This window comes from Podarcis bocagei, assembly GCF_964188305.1.
Source record: "Podarcis bocagei genome assembly, chromosome: 2".
NCBI classification, from domain to species: domain Eukaryota; kingdom Metazoa; phylum Chordata; class Lepidosauria; order Squamata; family Lacertidae; genus Podarcis; species Podarcis bocagei.
Window position 1 is genome coordinate 23406730 of NC_138126.1, and position 17334 is coordinate 23424063.

Below are 17334 nucleotides of genomic sequence, written 5' to 3' on the forward strand. Positions count from 1 at the left end.
CATCTCACACCAACAACGAGCATTGAGGCCAGAGAGGAAAGAAGCTATTTGCCTTATCAAGGAACCTACCACAAGGAAACAACTCAGAGGATTCCTGGGAACAGCAGGGTTTTGTAGACTATGGATACCTGATTTCAGCAGTCTGGCCAAGCCCTTACATGAAAGCACTCGAGGTGCAGAAAAGGACCCATTCGTATGGGGACCTGAGCAGCAACAAGCCTTTTTAGTTATTAAACAATGACTTATGGAGGCCCCAGCCCTTGGACTGCCTAATTCGGAAAAACCCTTTCAGCTGTATGTACATGAACAGAATGGGATTGCAGCGGCAGTCCTGACCCAGAGATTAGGAAGTTGGAACCGTCCAGTAGCTTATTTGTCAAAACAATTGGACTCAGTAGCAAAAGGATGGCCTCCATGCCTAAGGGCAGTAGCGGCCACTGCAAGCCTTGTCAAAGAAGCTGATAAATTTACCTTCGGCCAGACGATGTATGTGAATGTACCTCATGCTGTTCTGACACTCATGGAATATAAGGGTAGTTATTGGCTAATGAACCCAAGGATGGCTAGGTACCAAGGCCTATTGTGTGAAAATCCTAGGATTCATCTACGAGTAGTGAATATGCTCAATCCAGCGACTTTGCTGCCCCTACCAGAGGTAGATGATGAAGAATCACATGATTGTCTCCAAGTAATGGATGAAGTTTATTCCAGTAGACCCGATCTGAAAGATGAACCATTGAAAAATCCAGATGTTGTGTATTATACTGATGGTAGCAGTTACCTGCATGAAGGTGCCAGACGAGCAGGATATGCTGTGGTCACCAATGAGGAAGTTGTGGAAGCTGAAGCTTTGCCTGCTGGCACCTCAGCACAAAAAGCTGAACTTATAGGTTTAACTAGAGCTCTGCAATTGGCAGCCGGATGTAAGGCAAACATCTATACTGATTCTAAATATGCCTTCTTAACCCTGCATGCACATGGTGCTCTATGGAAAGAAAGAGGTCTAATAGGAGCCCACGGGAAGGCCTTGAAATATGGACCTGAAGTAGAAATCCTGTTAGAAGCAGTATGGGCTCCAGAACAGATTGCTGTAATGCACTGCAAAGGTCATGGACGAGGAAGGGATCCAATAACCAGAGGAAATCATGCTGCTGACAAAGCAGCCCGAGAGGCAGCCCAAAAGCCTGTGGGAGGATTTATAGCAGCCCTCATACCAGAGGTAGTTCCAGAAGAAGTTAAACCTCACTATACCCCAGAAGAGAGGAAGTGGGCTGAACAGGAAGGAGCAGTTGTGAAGGACGGTTGGATGATCCTGACGTGCAAAGGTGACCCCTCTAATCCTCTTAAACTGACTCTCTCCAAAAACCCCTGTATCTAGCCCTACCGGGAACGGGCTAGGTCACGGGCAACATTAGACGACCGGCCTGCTGCAGCCACAACCTGGAAGCTGGCTGACCTGCGCACGCCTGAAGCTTGAGGAGCATCTGAACCAGCGATTGTGAAAGGAAAGATTCTCTTATACAATTAATTGACTGCCCCCCCTTGTGGAACAATTAACAGAGATATTACTCATTGGGGATCCTCGGGATATATGTTTTGGTCTTGGTGGTTCCCCATTTCTGTCACTGGGGGAATTATATTGGGACTAATATTTATTTGCTATCACAATAAGGTAATCTTTTGTGGAAGGAATGCATATGCTAGACATCAACATGATTTTATTATTAATCCTGATCCCTTGGGAAGGGGAAGGGTCCTTGAATCTGACCAAATTGACTAAATATGGATTCCGCCATGACCACAACATGTGGGTAGGTTTAGCAGAAATGGTAGCCAATGTTGCAAATAGGACCAATTGCCTTGTTTGCTCTCTTGGGCCAGATGATTCAGAGGGAGGTATGCCCTTATTACCGATACCATTAGATGCCATTGGTATGGTAAGCGAAATACCACACCAAACAGAAATACAGAATTTCCCCGGATGGAACTCAACTAAACCATTACGAGTTATACCTGTACAAGGGGAATTCTGTGTACATAAATCATCAGGTGCAGCTGATTCTACCATAATAGGCTCTTCTCATTGTCACTATACTTGGGATAATATTAAGAATACCTGGGCACACGATACTACCTATCGAACTCGGAATGCCTTGCCCTGTGCACCTCCTTTTATTCATGCATGGAAAGTGGTATGGAACATAACTGTGACAGAAAAAGGCAATCTAACATACTGCACTGTGAACTCTCTACCTCTTTTGATATTTTGCCTTCTGTACTCCACGTACCAAAAACCTCAGACCCGATGGTTGTGGTGGATATGTGGAGAATGGGCATACAAGAAACTCCCCTCCAAATGGAGTGGGACTTGTTTCCTGGGATGGGTATTACCACCAATGTGGATTATGCCCACTAATTTGGCCAAGCGTACACGAAGAAACGCTGATATTTCTCATATAGCAGGAGGAAGTACCCAAAGTTGGAGCGGTACTGATGATTGGCCACCAGAGCGCATTATAGCCTATTATGATCCTGCCTCCTGGAATCCTGGTGAGCTCATACAAGGGGCACGGGATCCTATTTATAATCTAAACAGAATAATTCGATTGCAAGCAGTAGTGGAACTTGTAACCAATGCAACGGCCAAGAGTTTGAGACTTATTGCAAAACAGTTGGATGAAAGTAGAGCCGCCATTTTGCAGCTGAAAATGGGAATGGATTATGTACTTGCCAAGCAGGGAGGCCTATGTGGAGTCTTGAACTTGACAGGGAATGCCTGTTGCTTTAACATTTCAGATAATGGTGAGGCAATCCGTGTGTTGGCCACAAAGATGGAGAATATAGCACATGTCCCAGTACAAACATGGGAAGGATGGGATATGGGATGGCTCACCAATTGGTTACCTAATGTCACAGGACTCAAAGGGATACTATTGTCTTGCTTGTTTTTCTTGACGGTAGTGGTAATGGTTTTATGTATGATGCCATGTATCATTTCATGTTTTAGAAGTACAATTAGCAAGATGGTTTCAAATGAAACTCTACCTCATATCATGGCCCTATACAGAGCTTTACCTCAGGAATATGATGAAGGTCAAGCTATCAAGGACACTTGGGACGAAGGTCCTTGAGCTTGAAAGGGGGGAATGAGGCATCAGGCATAAGCCTGCATTTTATTAATGTTTGATCAGGACTTGTATATTAAAGAGAGAGCTTAAGGATTTTCAAAAGTTTCATGCCAGGCAGACCAGCTGCTTAAGAAAACACTGGCAATGTTTTCCTCCTAGACAAGGGGCCCCTTGATTTATAGCAGAAAGCAATTCTCAAAGTCGTAAAAGCTGGAATTACAGACTGAGTAAGGACACTGACCCTACATGTTACAGAAGATAACAAAGGCAGAGATAGATATAATTAGGAATGAGTAAATAGTAAAATAATACCAATGTGCCTCCCAGTAAAATGAGCTAGATCTTCTTTCTAAGGTTAAAGACCAAATGGAGAAGCATCTAGCTGGTAGAAAAAAAAGCATTTTGGGGAAGTCTCCTTTTAAAGCTGTTTCTTTCTTAAACTGAGAAAGTTAGAGGGCAATAAATGTTGGGAAGAGCTAATGGGAAAAGCAGCTGGCTGAAGGGGGGTGTGTGTTAAACTGAAGAGGCTTCTTTTAAAGCGGTTTTTTACTGTGTTCCTTTTACTGAGTTCCCTTTTCTACTCTACAAAGACCTTATTCCTTTTAAGAGGCTACCTGTGTTGTGTATTAAGTGTATTGGCATAGATGTAATTATGCAAAGGATTTAACAAATGCTAAATTCTTATTTCATATAATTGTAAGAGTTGTATTTATCCTGAAATTAAGTCAGCCACCAGATGAGCCCCCCCTGCCAGACGGGAAGACGCCGTCCGGGCTGTCCTGATATATAAGCTGTCAGACATTTGTTTAGAAACCTTCAAATGAAGGAGATCTTTCAATGTTGATGTGAAACTCAAGATCCTTGACATATGTTTAAGATAAAAATTTAAGATTAACCATTTGTTTTAGAAGGCAATAGGGCAAGGAGGGCAAGAGGTGAGCTGGTAATTAAGATTCCTTGTTGAGACACATGTAAGATATATTACTACTTATTTGTCATTTATAGATGTAACAATATATAGCTCTTTGTGTTCCATATAAGGACAGGAGGATATGGGTGTATCTTTTAGGATTGGTTATAGCAATCAGCCAATAGGAAATCCAACCAGGCTGATTGGACAGAGGCAGCCACAGGAGGAGCAAAGGGGGCTGGATTACGGGAATATAAGTGCTGGCCATAATGGCAGGAGGCCAGGCCAGAGCTTGGTAACCATATACCACTGTGCCTCTCATTTATTTGTCTGACAAATAAATAATTATTTTAATTTCTCTATTGCTGCGTTGAATATTTCATTCCAGCTAAGCGTTAACCACAAGCAGGGTGCTACAATATGTCACTCAGCGTCACCATCAAATGAATTGTTCATGGTCAAGCCACTGGTAGGCTTAATCCATATTTCAGCTATTGTATGTGGGGAGTTTTCTGTTGAGCAATCAATTCAGCCACTTGGTAAGATAGAAACTGCATCTTTTCTGAGAATTGTGCTTGTGTGGGGTTGTTGTTTTTAAAAAAAGTCTGATCCTTGTCATTTCTGCTGCTCCAAAAGCCTTTCAAAATACTGAACATTCTTGTTTGCCAGATTTCCATGTTTTGACAACAGATGTATTTTCTTCCCACCTGGGGCCACATTGGAATTGGAAAGCATCTCACTATGTATAAAGTCAGCAGTAAATGTTGGAAATGTAAAGAAAAAGAAGGAACATTTTATCACATGTGGTGGGAATGTAAAAAAGTGAAAAGCATCTGGGAAATGAGATGAAAAAAATGTTGAAATATACATTTATAAAGAAACCAGAAGCATTTTTACTGGGCATTGTAGGAAGTGATATACGTAAATAGAAAAGAATGTAAGCTATTTTTATATGCAACGACAGCAGCAAGAATATTATTGGCACAAAAATGGAAGCAAGAAGAATTACCGACGAAAGAAGACTGGAGGATGAAATTAATGGACTATGCAGAATTAGATAAACTAACAGGAAGGATTCAAAATCTGCAGGACCAGAAATTCACAGAAGACTGGTGTAAATTTACAGACTATTTGAAAAGTAATTGTGATGATCAGACTACGTTTGTAGGTTTGCAAGAAGTTTTGTGAGGTGAACTATTAGAACTATTGCAAAAATGGAGAAAGGGGAGGATGGTTAGTTAAGATAATTAGAGGCAATATGAATTTAAAAAATGCATAAGAAGTGGTTAAAATGGTGGATCATCAGAGGTGCTGATGGAAGTCCCAAAAAAAAGATTGTATAAGTGGTGAAGTTTTGTGGTATGTATTATAATTTATATGTTAAAATTAATAAAAATTACTATAAAAAAGGAAAGCATCTCACTACACATCAGATACAGGCTGAGGGACATTTCAATCTCCAGTCCATGTGAAACCAAGATTCAGAGCTATCCACATATTGTCGACAAACTTTCTTTTGCTTGGGCCTGCCACTGGTGTCAAATTATATGGGTCTTCTCTACTCTACTCCACTGAAATGTTTGAATGTTTCTTTGATTGTCCTTGAATCTTCCCACCACATTTGTCACACCCTTTGAGAACCATTGTTCTACACCAGGGTTCCTCAAACTTTTTAAACAGGGGGCCAGTTCACCAACACAGGCATTGAAATGTTGTGAATTTTCAAAGTTAAGGTGAAAAATTGAGTATCATGCGTGTGCAATATTTTCTTTCAACACTGGTTTGGAATATATTTCAGGAATCTGTCCATAGGGGAAGAAATACAGATTTCAGAACAGAGATGGGGAACGTATGCGCCTCCTGTTGTTGCTGAACTTCCTCTCTTCCGCATCATGCAGGCTGTTTTCAATTATTTTATGCCCAAATCACCTTGAGACAGTTCTTTAGAAACTGTCAATGGTGACACTCTCCTCTCTTGCCCCTCCTTGACTCCAATTAATATTATTGTTTGTTTGCTTTTGAATTATGGTGCTGGAGAAGACTCTTGAGAGTCCCATGGACTGCAAGAAGATCAAACCTATCCATTCTGAAGGAAATCAGCCCTGAGTGCTCACTGGAAGGACAGATCCTGAAGCTGAGGCTCCAATACTTTGGCCACCTCATGAGAAGAGAAGACTCCCTGGAAAAGACCCTGATGTTGGGAAAGATGGAGGGCACAAGGAGAAGGGGACAACCGAGGACGAGATGATTGGACAGTGTTCTTGAAGCTACCAGTATGAGTTTGACCAAACTTCAGGAGGCAGTGGAAGACAGGAGTGCCTGGTGTGCTCTGGTCCATGGGGTCACGAAGAGTCGGACATGACTAAACAACTAAACAACGATAACATGTCAATGAATCCACCTACTCCTGTAGCTTTGCAGATTATCAAAGATGTGAGTTTTGCATGTGACCTCGTCATTGAGGTGCAGCTGAGGTGCACATCCCCGCCCCCCGCGCCGTAATGCATGATTTTCTCCATCAGTTCACCCCATGTCTGCCAATGGAACTTCCATGTTAAGCTGCAGTGTAGCTGGGGTGCAGTTTTTTCATTCCTCCTTTTGGGAATGAAGCAGAACAACAAACATACCTGCTCTTTCTCTGGATGTGCAGCAGCACCTGGTTCCAAAGATGGCATATGCTTGGCTGCCACCTGGTGCCAAGTTAGAGTTTAAATCTTTATGAAAATGCACGAAGGAATTGGCAAGCGATAAATAATACAGTGGTACCTCGGGTTACAGACGCTTCAGGTTACAGATGCTTCAGGTTGCGGACTCCGCTAACCCAGAAATAGTACCTCGGGTGAAGAACTTTGCTTCAGGATGAGTACACAAATCGCACGGTGGCGGCGGGAGGCACCATTAACTAAAGTGGTGCTTCAGGTTAAGAAAAGTTTCAGGTTAAGAACGGACCTCCAGAACGAATTAAGTTCTTAACCCGAGGTACCACTGTACAGTGGACCCTCCAGACAGGAACTAATTTGTCACAGGGGTCCTTACGTACCCCAAAAAGTCTGTAACATGAGGCACCATTTCTGCGCATGTGGTGAAACCCATAAGCATACACTTCCGGGTTTGTGGCATTCGCAACCCAAAAGTTACGCTACCCAAAGGTAACGGAACCCAAGGGTCCACTGTAGTAATAATAATAATAATAATAATAATAATAATAATAATAATAATAATTTATTTCCTTGACATCTGATGGGAAGGCGTTCCACAGAGCAGGCGCCAAGAAGGCCCTCTGCCTGGTTCTCTGTAACTTCTCGCAGTGAGGGAACTGCCAGAAGGCCCTCAGAGCTGGACCTCAGCTTCTGGGCTGAATGATGGGGGCGGAGATGCTTTCATGCAGTGTAATGCAATGGAATGATTAAGTGCAGGAACTCACTACAAACACTTCCCTTGTTCTCTTAGAATGGAAATGGTGCCCACCTGAGAGGTGCCAGAACTGAGTTCCAGTGAGTTTCAGCTGGGGGGAAAGTCCTGGTCATCGGTATGCTGATGACACCCAGTTTTATTTCCTTATCTTTCATTTTTTACAGGCGATAGAAAGGGCCGGCAAGCTCTCTTGGCTTAACTGGAGCATCTGTCAGCCGGCTTTGGAGGGCGGGCTCAAAATTCTAGGCACCTAGAAAACTAAGCTATGCAAGGCATGCACTTTAGGGTGGGCGTGCAAAGGAGGAACCTTTCTTCTTTTTAAAAAATCAGTTTTTATTAGTTTTCATACATATATCATACAATATTCAACTTAACCAAACAATCGTTTTCTAAATTCCCCTCCATTTCCATTTCTGTTTCTGGTTTGTTAAACCACTTATTGCATTCTGCTGCGCTTATATAGTAGTATACAGTGGACTCTCGGGTTGCGAACGTGATCCGTGCGGGATGCACGTTCGCAACCCGCAGTGTTCGCAACCTGCAGTGCCGCATCTGTGCACACGCGGGCTGCATTTCAGCACTTCTGCACATGCTCAAAGCGCGATTTTAGCACTTCTGCGCAAGCGCGAGCACCGAAACCCAGAAGTAACCCATTCCAGTACTTCCAGGTTTCGGCATGTCCATAACCCCAAAAAACACAACCTGAAGCATCTGTAACCCGAGGTATGACTGTATTATCACATTCTTATCTTTCTTGTTCTCTCTAATTACCTTCTAATTAAGCTTTAATTAACCTTTTTATTTTTCATGGTTGATGACTTCAGAAGCAGGGGAAAGGAGTCCTGTTGAAAGTTGAAACGAGGCAGGGAACACAAAATTGGATGATCCCGGTTTTTTACAGGGCGGGTGACAACCCTGGGCGAACCACAAAATGGTGTTCTCCCTGGACCCTGCTGCCAGGGAGGAAGGGGTGGGTGAAGATCTACATCACGAAACCGGGGAAAATAAAGATCTACATTGGATCTCCTGTCTTTGTGTATCCTGCTTGTCTCATGGCTGGACCGGCCCTGACCAGAGAAGTCCTCTCAGAATATTCTGAGGCGGCTTGGGTAACAGCCTCCAGCCTCTAAGATGTGCCTCTTTGCTGCTGCTGCTGCTGCTATTTCCAGACAGTGTTTTTACACACACACCAAAATTGGAAGCCATTTTGGCTTAGCCTTAAAACATGGCTACTACAATACCTATTCCTATCAGACCACAGAATGCAAGGAACTATAGTTTGTTAAGGTGCTGAGAGTTGTGAGGAGACCCCTTGGCAGAGCTGCAATCCACAGCAAACTTCAGTTCCCAGGATTCTTTGGCGAAAACGCAAGGTGCTTTAAAAGTGTGGCTCAAGCTTGCCCTGTCATGGATAAGTCAAAGAGTACACTAGGATAACCCCAAGGGATAGGAGATTTGCATGGTAGGAGAAAGTGGTTAATGTAGAATACAGTGGTGCCCCGCAAGACGAATGCCTCGCAAGACGAAAAACGCGCTAGACGAAAGGGTTTTGCGGTTTTTGAGCTGCTTCGCAAGACGAATTTCCCTATGGGCTTGCTTTGCAAGACGAAAACGTCTTGCAAGTTTGTTTCCTTTTTCTTAACACCGTTAATACAGTTGCGACTTGACTTCGAGGAGCAACTCATAGAACGCGGTGTGGTAGCCTTTTTTGAGGTTTTTGGTGATTTTTGAAGCTTTTCCAAAACTTTTCCGACACCGTGCTTCGCAAGATGAAAAATTCGTTAGACAAAAAACTCACAGAACAAATTAATTTCGTCTTGCGAGGCACCACTGTAACACTTTTTGAAGAAATAATCAGCATGCTTATATTTTAGTAATTAATATCGAAATGATGTTGTTGTTGTTGTTGTTGTTGTTGTTGTTGTTATTATTATTATTATTATTGTATTGTGTAATCTTTTGTTGGGAGTCGCCCAGAGTGACTGGGGAAACCCAGCCAGATGGGCAGGGTATAAATAATAAATGATTGTTGTTGTTGTTGTTGTTGTTGTTGTTGTTGTTGTTGTTGTTAAATTTATACCCTGCCCTTCCTCCCAAAGATGCTCAGGGAGGCAAACACAAAATGTTATAATACAATTAAAAATAAGTGACATGAAACTTTTACAAACATTTTAGAAGGATTTAAAATATCTAAAAACAACCATGGGCCTTCACAGTTAATAAGGTCAAACCCAAGCTCAGTTCCATAGAGGAGGAGGAGGAGGAGGGGAAGAAGAAGAAGAGGAGGAGGAGGAGGAGGAGGAGGAGGAGGAGGAGGAGGAATAAGGAGGAGGAATAAGGAGGAGGAACAAATACACTTGAATAAAGCTGCTAAAATTCTTATTTATTAGAAGAACTGAAAAAAGCTGCTAAAATCCTGCTTTACTGGAATTGTGGTTCTTTTCTTTTTGAAAAGCACCTCCTTCATGTCTTTTCCAAACAAATTCACTTCATCCGGTGTCCGATAAGACGTCTAAAGTGGTAAACGACAAGATTTCTTGGACTTATGGAGGCAGCAGCATATTTTTAAAGTCTCTGGAGTATTGTATGCATCTCCTCAGGGCAACCTTTGCTCCTCTCCTTTCTTGCCGCCGCTGGAGAAGGGGAGGGACGCTTCTCTAAGCGCACTCGGTGGGGATGGCGGTGGGCTGTTCGGCCGTGTGCTTGGCCAACTCCCTCTCCATGGCCTCCTTCAAGGCAGCTTGGACTTTGTCCCCGCTGATTGGGGCCTGCTCCTCTTTCTGCCTCAAGGCCTCTACTTGGGTCGCAACGTGATTGTATAAGTCCGCCAACAAGGTCTTTATCAAATCTCTGGCCTTGGCCTCCATGCGCACCTTGGGCAACTGCCGCAGAATTTTGGCGGCAAAGAGCTTTGAGGAACAGATCTTTCGTGGCTGCCCGCTGCTCCCTGACTTAGCGGCTGAGGTTCTCTTGGCTTGACACTTCAAATGAGGCTGCTTCCTCTTCTGTTTTTGAGCCTGGAGCTTCTTCCAATTCCGTCTCGCTTGCTGGTGCTTCTTGTTGACATTCTTTCTCGTTGGAACCCTGGCTTTCTTCTTGCCTTGCTGTTTGGCTGCCATTGTTCTGTTCTCCTTAAGCTCCAGCCTTCAAATGTCACCATAGTTTTGTCAGCATGGGCATATATAGACAATATAGCATGACAATGAAAGTGCCTTTAGCTTCACTGTAGCCAAGGAACCATTGTTACCCTGAACGGGACTATGACCTACCCTTACTATGATCTAGTTGTGAGTTTTGGCAGTGGCTTCTGGCAGATATTAACTCATAGCTGTCAACTTTTCCCTTTTCTTGCGAGGAATCCTATTCGGAATAAGGGAATTTCCCTTTAAAAAAGGGAAACGTTGATAGCTATGTATTAACTGCACCTTGCCCTTTTAGTTTTACCACAGAAATCATAATTTCAACTAAGAAAAAAAATCAGCCAGGCTTCATCATCCCTAGGCATGTTTTGTGGGAATAAACATACTGTACAGTAGTACCTTGGTTGTCGAACGGAATCCCTTCCAGAAGTCCGTTTGACTTCAGAAAATGTTCAACAACCGAGGCGCTGCTTCCGATTGGCTGCAGGAGCTTCCTGAAGCCATTCGGACGCTGCGTCGGACGTTCAGCTTCCAAAGAACGTTTTCAAACCGGAACACTCACTTCTGGGTTTATCATCACAATCACAACCTGAGTTTCTGCACCAAAACAGTGTAAATCTGAGTACAGTGGTACCTCAGGTTAAGGTTACATACGCTTCAGGTTACAGACTCCACTAACCCAGAAATAGTGCTTCAGGTTAAGAACTTTGCTTCAGGTTGAGAACAGAAATCGTGCTCCTGCGGCACGGCAGCAGCAGGAGGCCCCATTAGCTAAAGTGGTGCTTCAGGTTAAAAACGGTTTCAGGTTAAGTACAGACCTCCGGAACGAATTAAGTACTTAACCCGAGGTACCACTGTACAGTCATACCTCATGTTACGCCCACTTCATGTTACGTTCTTTCAGGTTACGTCCCGCGGCGACCTGGAAATACCGGAATGGGTTGCTTCCAGGTTTCGCCGCTCACACATGCACAGACACGCAAAATGATGTCACGCGCATGCACAGACTCGGCAAATCGCAACCCGCGCATGTGCAGATGCACCACTGCGGGTTGCATTCATTTCATGTTGCGAATGGGCCTCCGGAACAGATCTTGTTCGCAACCAGAGGTACCACTGTATCTAAAGACTACGGTCCTGGGATAGTCCTTCTGGTCCCGACTTTGCCACTGTTGGTAGTAGAATAGAGAACAGGCAGATCTCTGGACAGAAGCCAGCTTCAATGATGATATTATCCTCTCTTGCCCCTCCTCGACTCCAACCAGTATTATTGTCTGTAAATGAATCCACCTAGTCCTGTAGCTTCGCAGGTGATAAAAGAGAGATGTGTGTACAGTGGTAACTCTGGTTGCGAACGGGATCCATTCCAGAGGCCCGTTCGCAACGTGAAAAGCCCGCAACCTGAAGCGCCATATCTGCGCTGGTGCGCGGCACAATTTGGCACTTGTGCGCATGTGCGAAGTGCGATTTAGCGCTTCTGCACATGCGCGAGCGGCGAAACCTGGAAGTAACCCTTTCTGGTACTTCCAGGTCGCCATGAGATGCAACCTGAAAAAACGTAACATGAATCAAATGTAACATGAGGGATGACTGTATTGTTTTAGCTGGTCAGTTACTCCATATGTGTTGTCGCAGCAGCACCTGGTTCCAAAGATGCCAGGCTGCCACCTGGTGCCAAGTTAGAGTATAAAGCACGAAGGAATGGGCGAGCAATGCAATAAAGGTCCTGAACAGTGTAATACTTTACGTAACATCAACCCATTCAAAACAAAAGCAGAGTCCAGCGTTGAAGAAAGCTGCAGTAGTTCAGGGCGGGTCGATTTATTGTTTCAGTGCTGCGAGCAACAGGGGTAAAGGGATGTTTCGGACAAGGAGTTGTTTTTCTGCAACGATGGAGAGTACAGCCGCTCGAAGCAAAAGAGCGGGTTCCTAAGTGTTCTCAAAATATTTTATTTTGAGTAAATGCTGGTGTTTTGAATAATTGAAACTGTTTGCAAAACACATTCCCTGACCGGGAATCGAACCCGGGCCGCGGCGGTGAGAGCGCCGAATCCTAACCACTAGACCACCAGGGAAGCGGCTGGCGAAGCTTTTCACTAGCTAGTATACAGTCTAGTAAATTAGGATACATTTTTCCAAGTCTAGGCATGTTTTACCAACATATGGAATCTGGGAAATCTTTTAAAAAATAAGTTCTCTGCACGTTGTGTTACAAACCAGCAGATTGAAGGTTCTTTTTATAGTGCGGCAAGAAGACAGACTATCAGTTGTCCTTCGCTTAAAAGCCAAAATGTCTGGAAAGAATTGGTGCTTTGCAGTCCTAAGGTTTAAGATTTCTATAGTTCTATAGATATAATAAAGAAGCCGTCCTTCCCGTTTTCCCCTTCTTTATTCTCTACTCCACAAAATGCACTCCAAGTAACAAAAGGAACTTGAAAGCAAAAGCAGGGCATGAAAGCCACCTTGAACATAAACAAGAGAAAATGTTTTTTTTCTCTCTCTCTCTTCTGGAATTTATTTTTAAGCTCTTTGGTACGTATGTAAGCTTTATGTATGCTTTTATGAGAAATAAATGAATAAAGTAGTTAAAAAAAAAAAGGATGTGTCAGAAGTGGGATTTGAACCCACGCCTCCATTCGGAGACCAGAACACCCAGAGCCTGGGAAGGATATGAGCCTTGAGTCTGGCGCCTTAGACCACTCGGCCATCCTGACACTGACAGAAACATGCTGCGAACAAAGCACCCTAATGCTTGGCCAGGCTGCTGCTTCTTAAGACAATGCACTCGTTTCATTTGAAAGGAAAGAAGGATAAGTAATGCACAGGAATCGCCCTCCAGCTGGAGAGAAAGAGGGGGAAACAACGCAGCGAAGCGCCCCGGATGCTCTCACTCGCGCTTAACAGAGTCTGAGCGCTAAATCCCGGGCAGCGTCGAATCGTTCCATGCCCACCGAAAACCACAGAATTAAAACACCGCAGATCCGGCGGCCGATTTTCTAATCCGAATTGCCATAAAAAAAAATATTATAGGATTATTTTCCTTCCGGCAGAGTCACCTCCCTCGCCGATCTTTCCCGGCGCACCCAGATCCATGCACTTGTTTGCAATGCAACGGCGACTGTGCTCGTTGCAACGGAAGGCGCTGGTTGCGGTGCAATCGCGCCTGTTTAAATGCAAAATCTAAGTGTCAAAGGAAGGCCGGGAGCCGAAACAAAAACGGATCGGCGGCCAAAATCAGTGGCCTCGTTCGAGCGTTTTACTATTATTCTGAGTTTTTACTCTCTCTTTTTCCCCACCAGCTTCACGCGATATGGCAGCACCGACAGCGTTTACAAAATATACATATATATCTATGTATACATAAAATACTATGATACATATATATGTACACAGCACAGTATACTGAACATACTGAACTGTCATGAAATTCTACTCAATATTGATCCAGAGCAGAACTCCAATGTATAGTTAGCAGAGTAAAAAGCTTAAACCCGTTGCAGGATTCCCAAAAATAGACCAGAGGCAATTAATATTTCATCCAGCAGAGCTTTACTGCTACTGAAGGCAAATGAGCATAATGGTCACAAATCCAATACATTCAGGATTGGCACTGCCCATAAGAAATCCAGTTGCAGCAGACTTAACTTACAATAACTTATAATAAGTCTAAAACCTTAACACTATGTACACATACTATGTGCAGAACACCACACCAGAAGGAAGAGAGATAGAAAAAGAAACTGGAACCCAGGCTCCTTCTGGCCTTCCTTTTATAATCAGCATGACCTTGACAGAAGAGATAACAGAACCAGTTTCAGAGAGCTGTACTCAGCTTCTCTGAAGGAATAACCCAACCCTCCCACATTGAGGGTGCCCGACGTCACATGTCGTCATATGCATGACGTCATGCGCTGGGTGGGGGGGTGCCAGGCGAGACGTTATAGAGCAGCCAAAATGGGATTTTACATTATGAGCTTTATAACCCATTTTCCTGTAACATTTTTAAATATCTCTAGATCCAGCCTTGGTCTCATTTGCTCATCAGCCCCAGACAACATGGCCCAATGTTCAGGGATAATGGGAGCTGTGATCCAACACCTGGAGGACCACATCGTTTCGTCTATCCCTGCTTTAGATAAAGATGGTTGCCCCTTAAATGTCTTCTGCAGTAACCCTAATATCTGGCTTTATTGGAGGGAAAGGAAACCACATCCAAGCTAAAGATCCTGGTAGAATCCCATTTTATTATATTCCTAAGAATAAGATGTTTCTTCTCCCAAAGGTTTTCCGGAGATGCAAGGATTCTTCTGCAGCTCAGATCCCTTCTTAGTTTATTCAGGATGGAGAGTAGTTGATCCCTGTACTCGCATGAGATGTTTCCTTTAAAGTGAAGAATTTCTCGGTCTCTTTAGAGTAGCATCAGGACTTTTCATTAGGTGGGTGGTTCTCTTGTTTCTCGCTTCGTAGGTTTCCTCCGCAGATCTCACTTGCGCCAGCCAAAGGAGACTGGGACAAATGTCCTAACGGCGCCGTGCCACTTTGCGGACAGTTTTCACCAGCTCCATGACTTGTTTCTTGCGCAGCACGCGCTTGAGTGCTTTGTGTAGCTCCCTGGAGCCGATGGTGGAGGTCCTCTGGGCTTTCTTGCTGCTCTTGGCGTGGTTGGACACAGTGTTGTAGAACCTCCTTATGAAAGTGATCATCTTCCCTTTGGCCTTGGTCGATATGGGCACCCTGTCGCGGTGCAGCTGACTCAGAACTTTAGAGATGAACTCATCGCAGGGATGCCTGACATCGTGCTTTACAGGTGCCATCACCTGGTCTACCACCTTCCGCCGCCCCTGCTTCCCTTGGCTCAGATTTGGCTTCCTCTGCTTTGGCAGGAGCTTCCCATGTGCGGCTTTCCGAGTTGTCTGTTTCGTTTTCTTGGGAAGGCGGGTCCTCCTCCTCGTTGTTCTGCAAGCAGCAGCCATTGTCCTAATCGTCTCCTTTGGTTCTAGCTTCCACCTGACGATGCTACCATTGCTCTGAGCTTGGCTGACATACACTGGCTGGTGCTCAACTGAGGGGCCTGCTCTTATCCTATTGGGTGGACAATGTGCTGCCTGGGCATCCAATCAGACTCTGGCACGTCATAATGTGCATCTCTGATCCTCATCTCTCCTGTATGCCAGCAGGGGAGATTGTGACTCCCCATTTGCTCACTGCTCAGTGGGTAGGATTGAAACCAAATCTAAGCAGGTGGTGTTGGGCCCCTAACATCTCCATCTGCTGCACCAGTCAGTTGGGCTGTGGGGCAGCAGGGCACCAAAAGAGATGCCACTTTGGTTGCTGGGTGAATCACCTGGTTGGATGGCTAGAGAAGATCCACATCTTGTGGTGTGGTGGTGCCCCGCAGATCTCCTGGCAAGCACAGCATCAAAAGAGGCATGTCTTTTGATGCTGCACGAGCCAGGTGATTCCTGGCACCCGACCAGCTGCTCCATACCTGCTTCCACTGAAGGAAGCCCAGGCCAGCAAGCACACATACCATCTCCCCACTTCTTCCCTGGTAGGAGTGGGGGCACCATTTTGTGGTTCACCTCAGGTGCCAAAATGTTTTGGGCTGGCCCTGCCTACAAAAGAACCTCTGCTCTTATTTCAGATTAACCAGATTGCTATGCGACCGGACTTATCTTTGCAGAAGCCATGCTGGTTCTAATTCAGCAAAGCTTTTTCTTCTGAATGCTGGGTTATTTTATCCTTAACAATACTTTCAACCAGTTTTCCTTGTGAGAGATGTTACATTAAACAGCCTGTAATTTCCAGGATCCCCAGCCCAAATTCCCTTTTGTTAAAGTTGGTGTTACATTGGCTACTTCCCAGATAAAGATGGTTACCCCTTAAATGCCCTCTGCGGTAACCCTAAACACCTTGCTTTATTGGAAGGAAAGGAAACCACATCCAAGCTAAAGATCCTGGTAGAATCCCATTTTATTATATTCCTAAGAATAAGATGTTTCTTCTCCCAAAGGTTTTCCGGAGATGCAGGGATTCTTCTGCAGCTCAGAACCCTTAGTTTAGTCAGGATGGTGATCAACACAGTGCTCCTGTGAGATGTTGTTTTCTTTAAAGTGAAGTATTTCTCGGTATCTTTAGGGTAGCATCAGGACTTTTCATCAGGTGGGTTTTTGTCTTGCTTTGTAAGGCTGGCGCATTCGTCTCTTCTCCCCCGTGGATCTCACTTGCGCCAGCCAAAGGAGACTGGGACGAACGTCGTCCTATCGGCGCCGTGTCACTTTGCGGACGGATTTCACCAACTCCGCAGCTTGATTCTTGCGCAGCACACCTTTCAGTGCTTTGTGTAGTTCCCGCGAGCCGATGGTGGAGGTCCTCTGGGCTTTCTTGCTGCTCTTGGCGTGGTTAGTCATATTGTTATAGAACCTCCTTATGAAGGTGATCATCTTCCCTTTGGCCCTGGTCGATATGGGCACCCTGTCGCGGTGCAGCTGACTCAACACTTTAGAGATGAACTCATCGCAGGGATGCTTCACATCCTGCTTTACAGGTGCTGTCACCTGGTCTACCACCTTCTGCCCCTGCTTCAGATTTGGCTTTCTCTGCTTTGGCAGGAGCTTCTTATGTGCGGCTTTCCGAATCGTCTGTTTCGTTCTCTTGGGAAGGCGGGTCCTCCTCCTCGTTGTTCTGTAAGCAGCAGCCATTGTTCTAATTGTCTCCTTTGGTTCTAGTTTCCACCTCAGGA

General features: G+C 44.7%; 1 protein-coding gene across 1 annotated transcript in view; it reads right to left on the minus strand.

Annotated features, from left to right (window-relative positions):
• Positions 1-17334, minus strand: part of LOC308581470 (olfactory receptor 2T27-like) — a gene marked incomplete at its 3' end in the record, with an annotated part of 241324 nt that overhangs the window by 201725 nt on the left and 22265 nt on the right. The gene's annotated exons all lie outside the window — the stretch shown is intronic.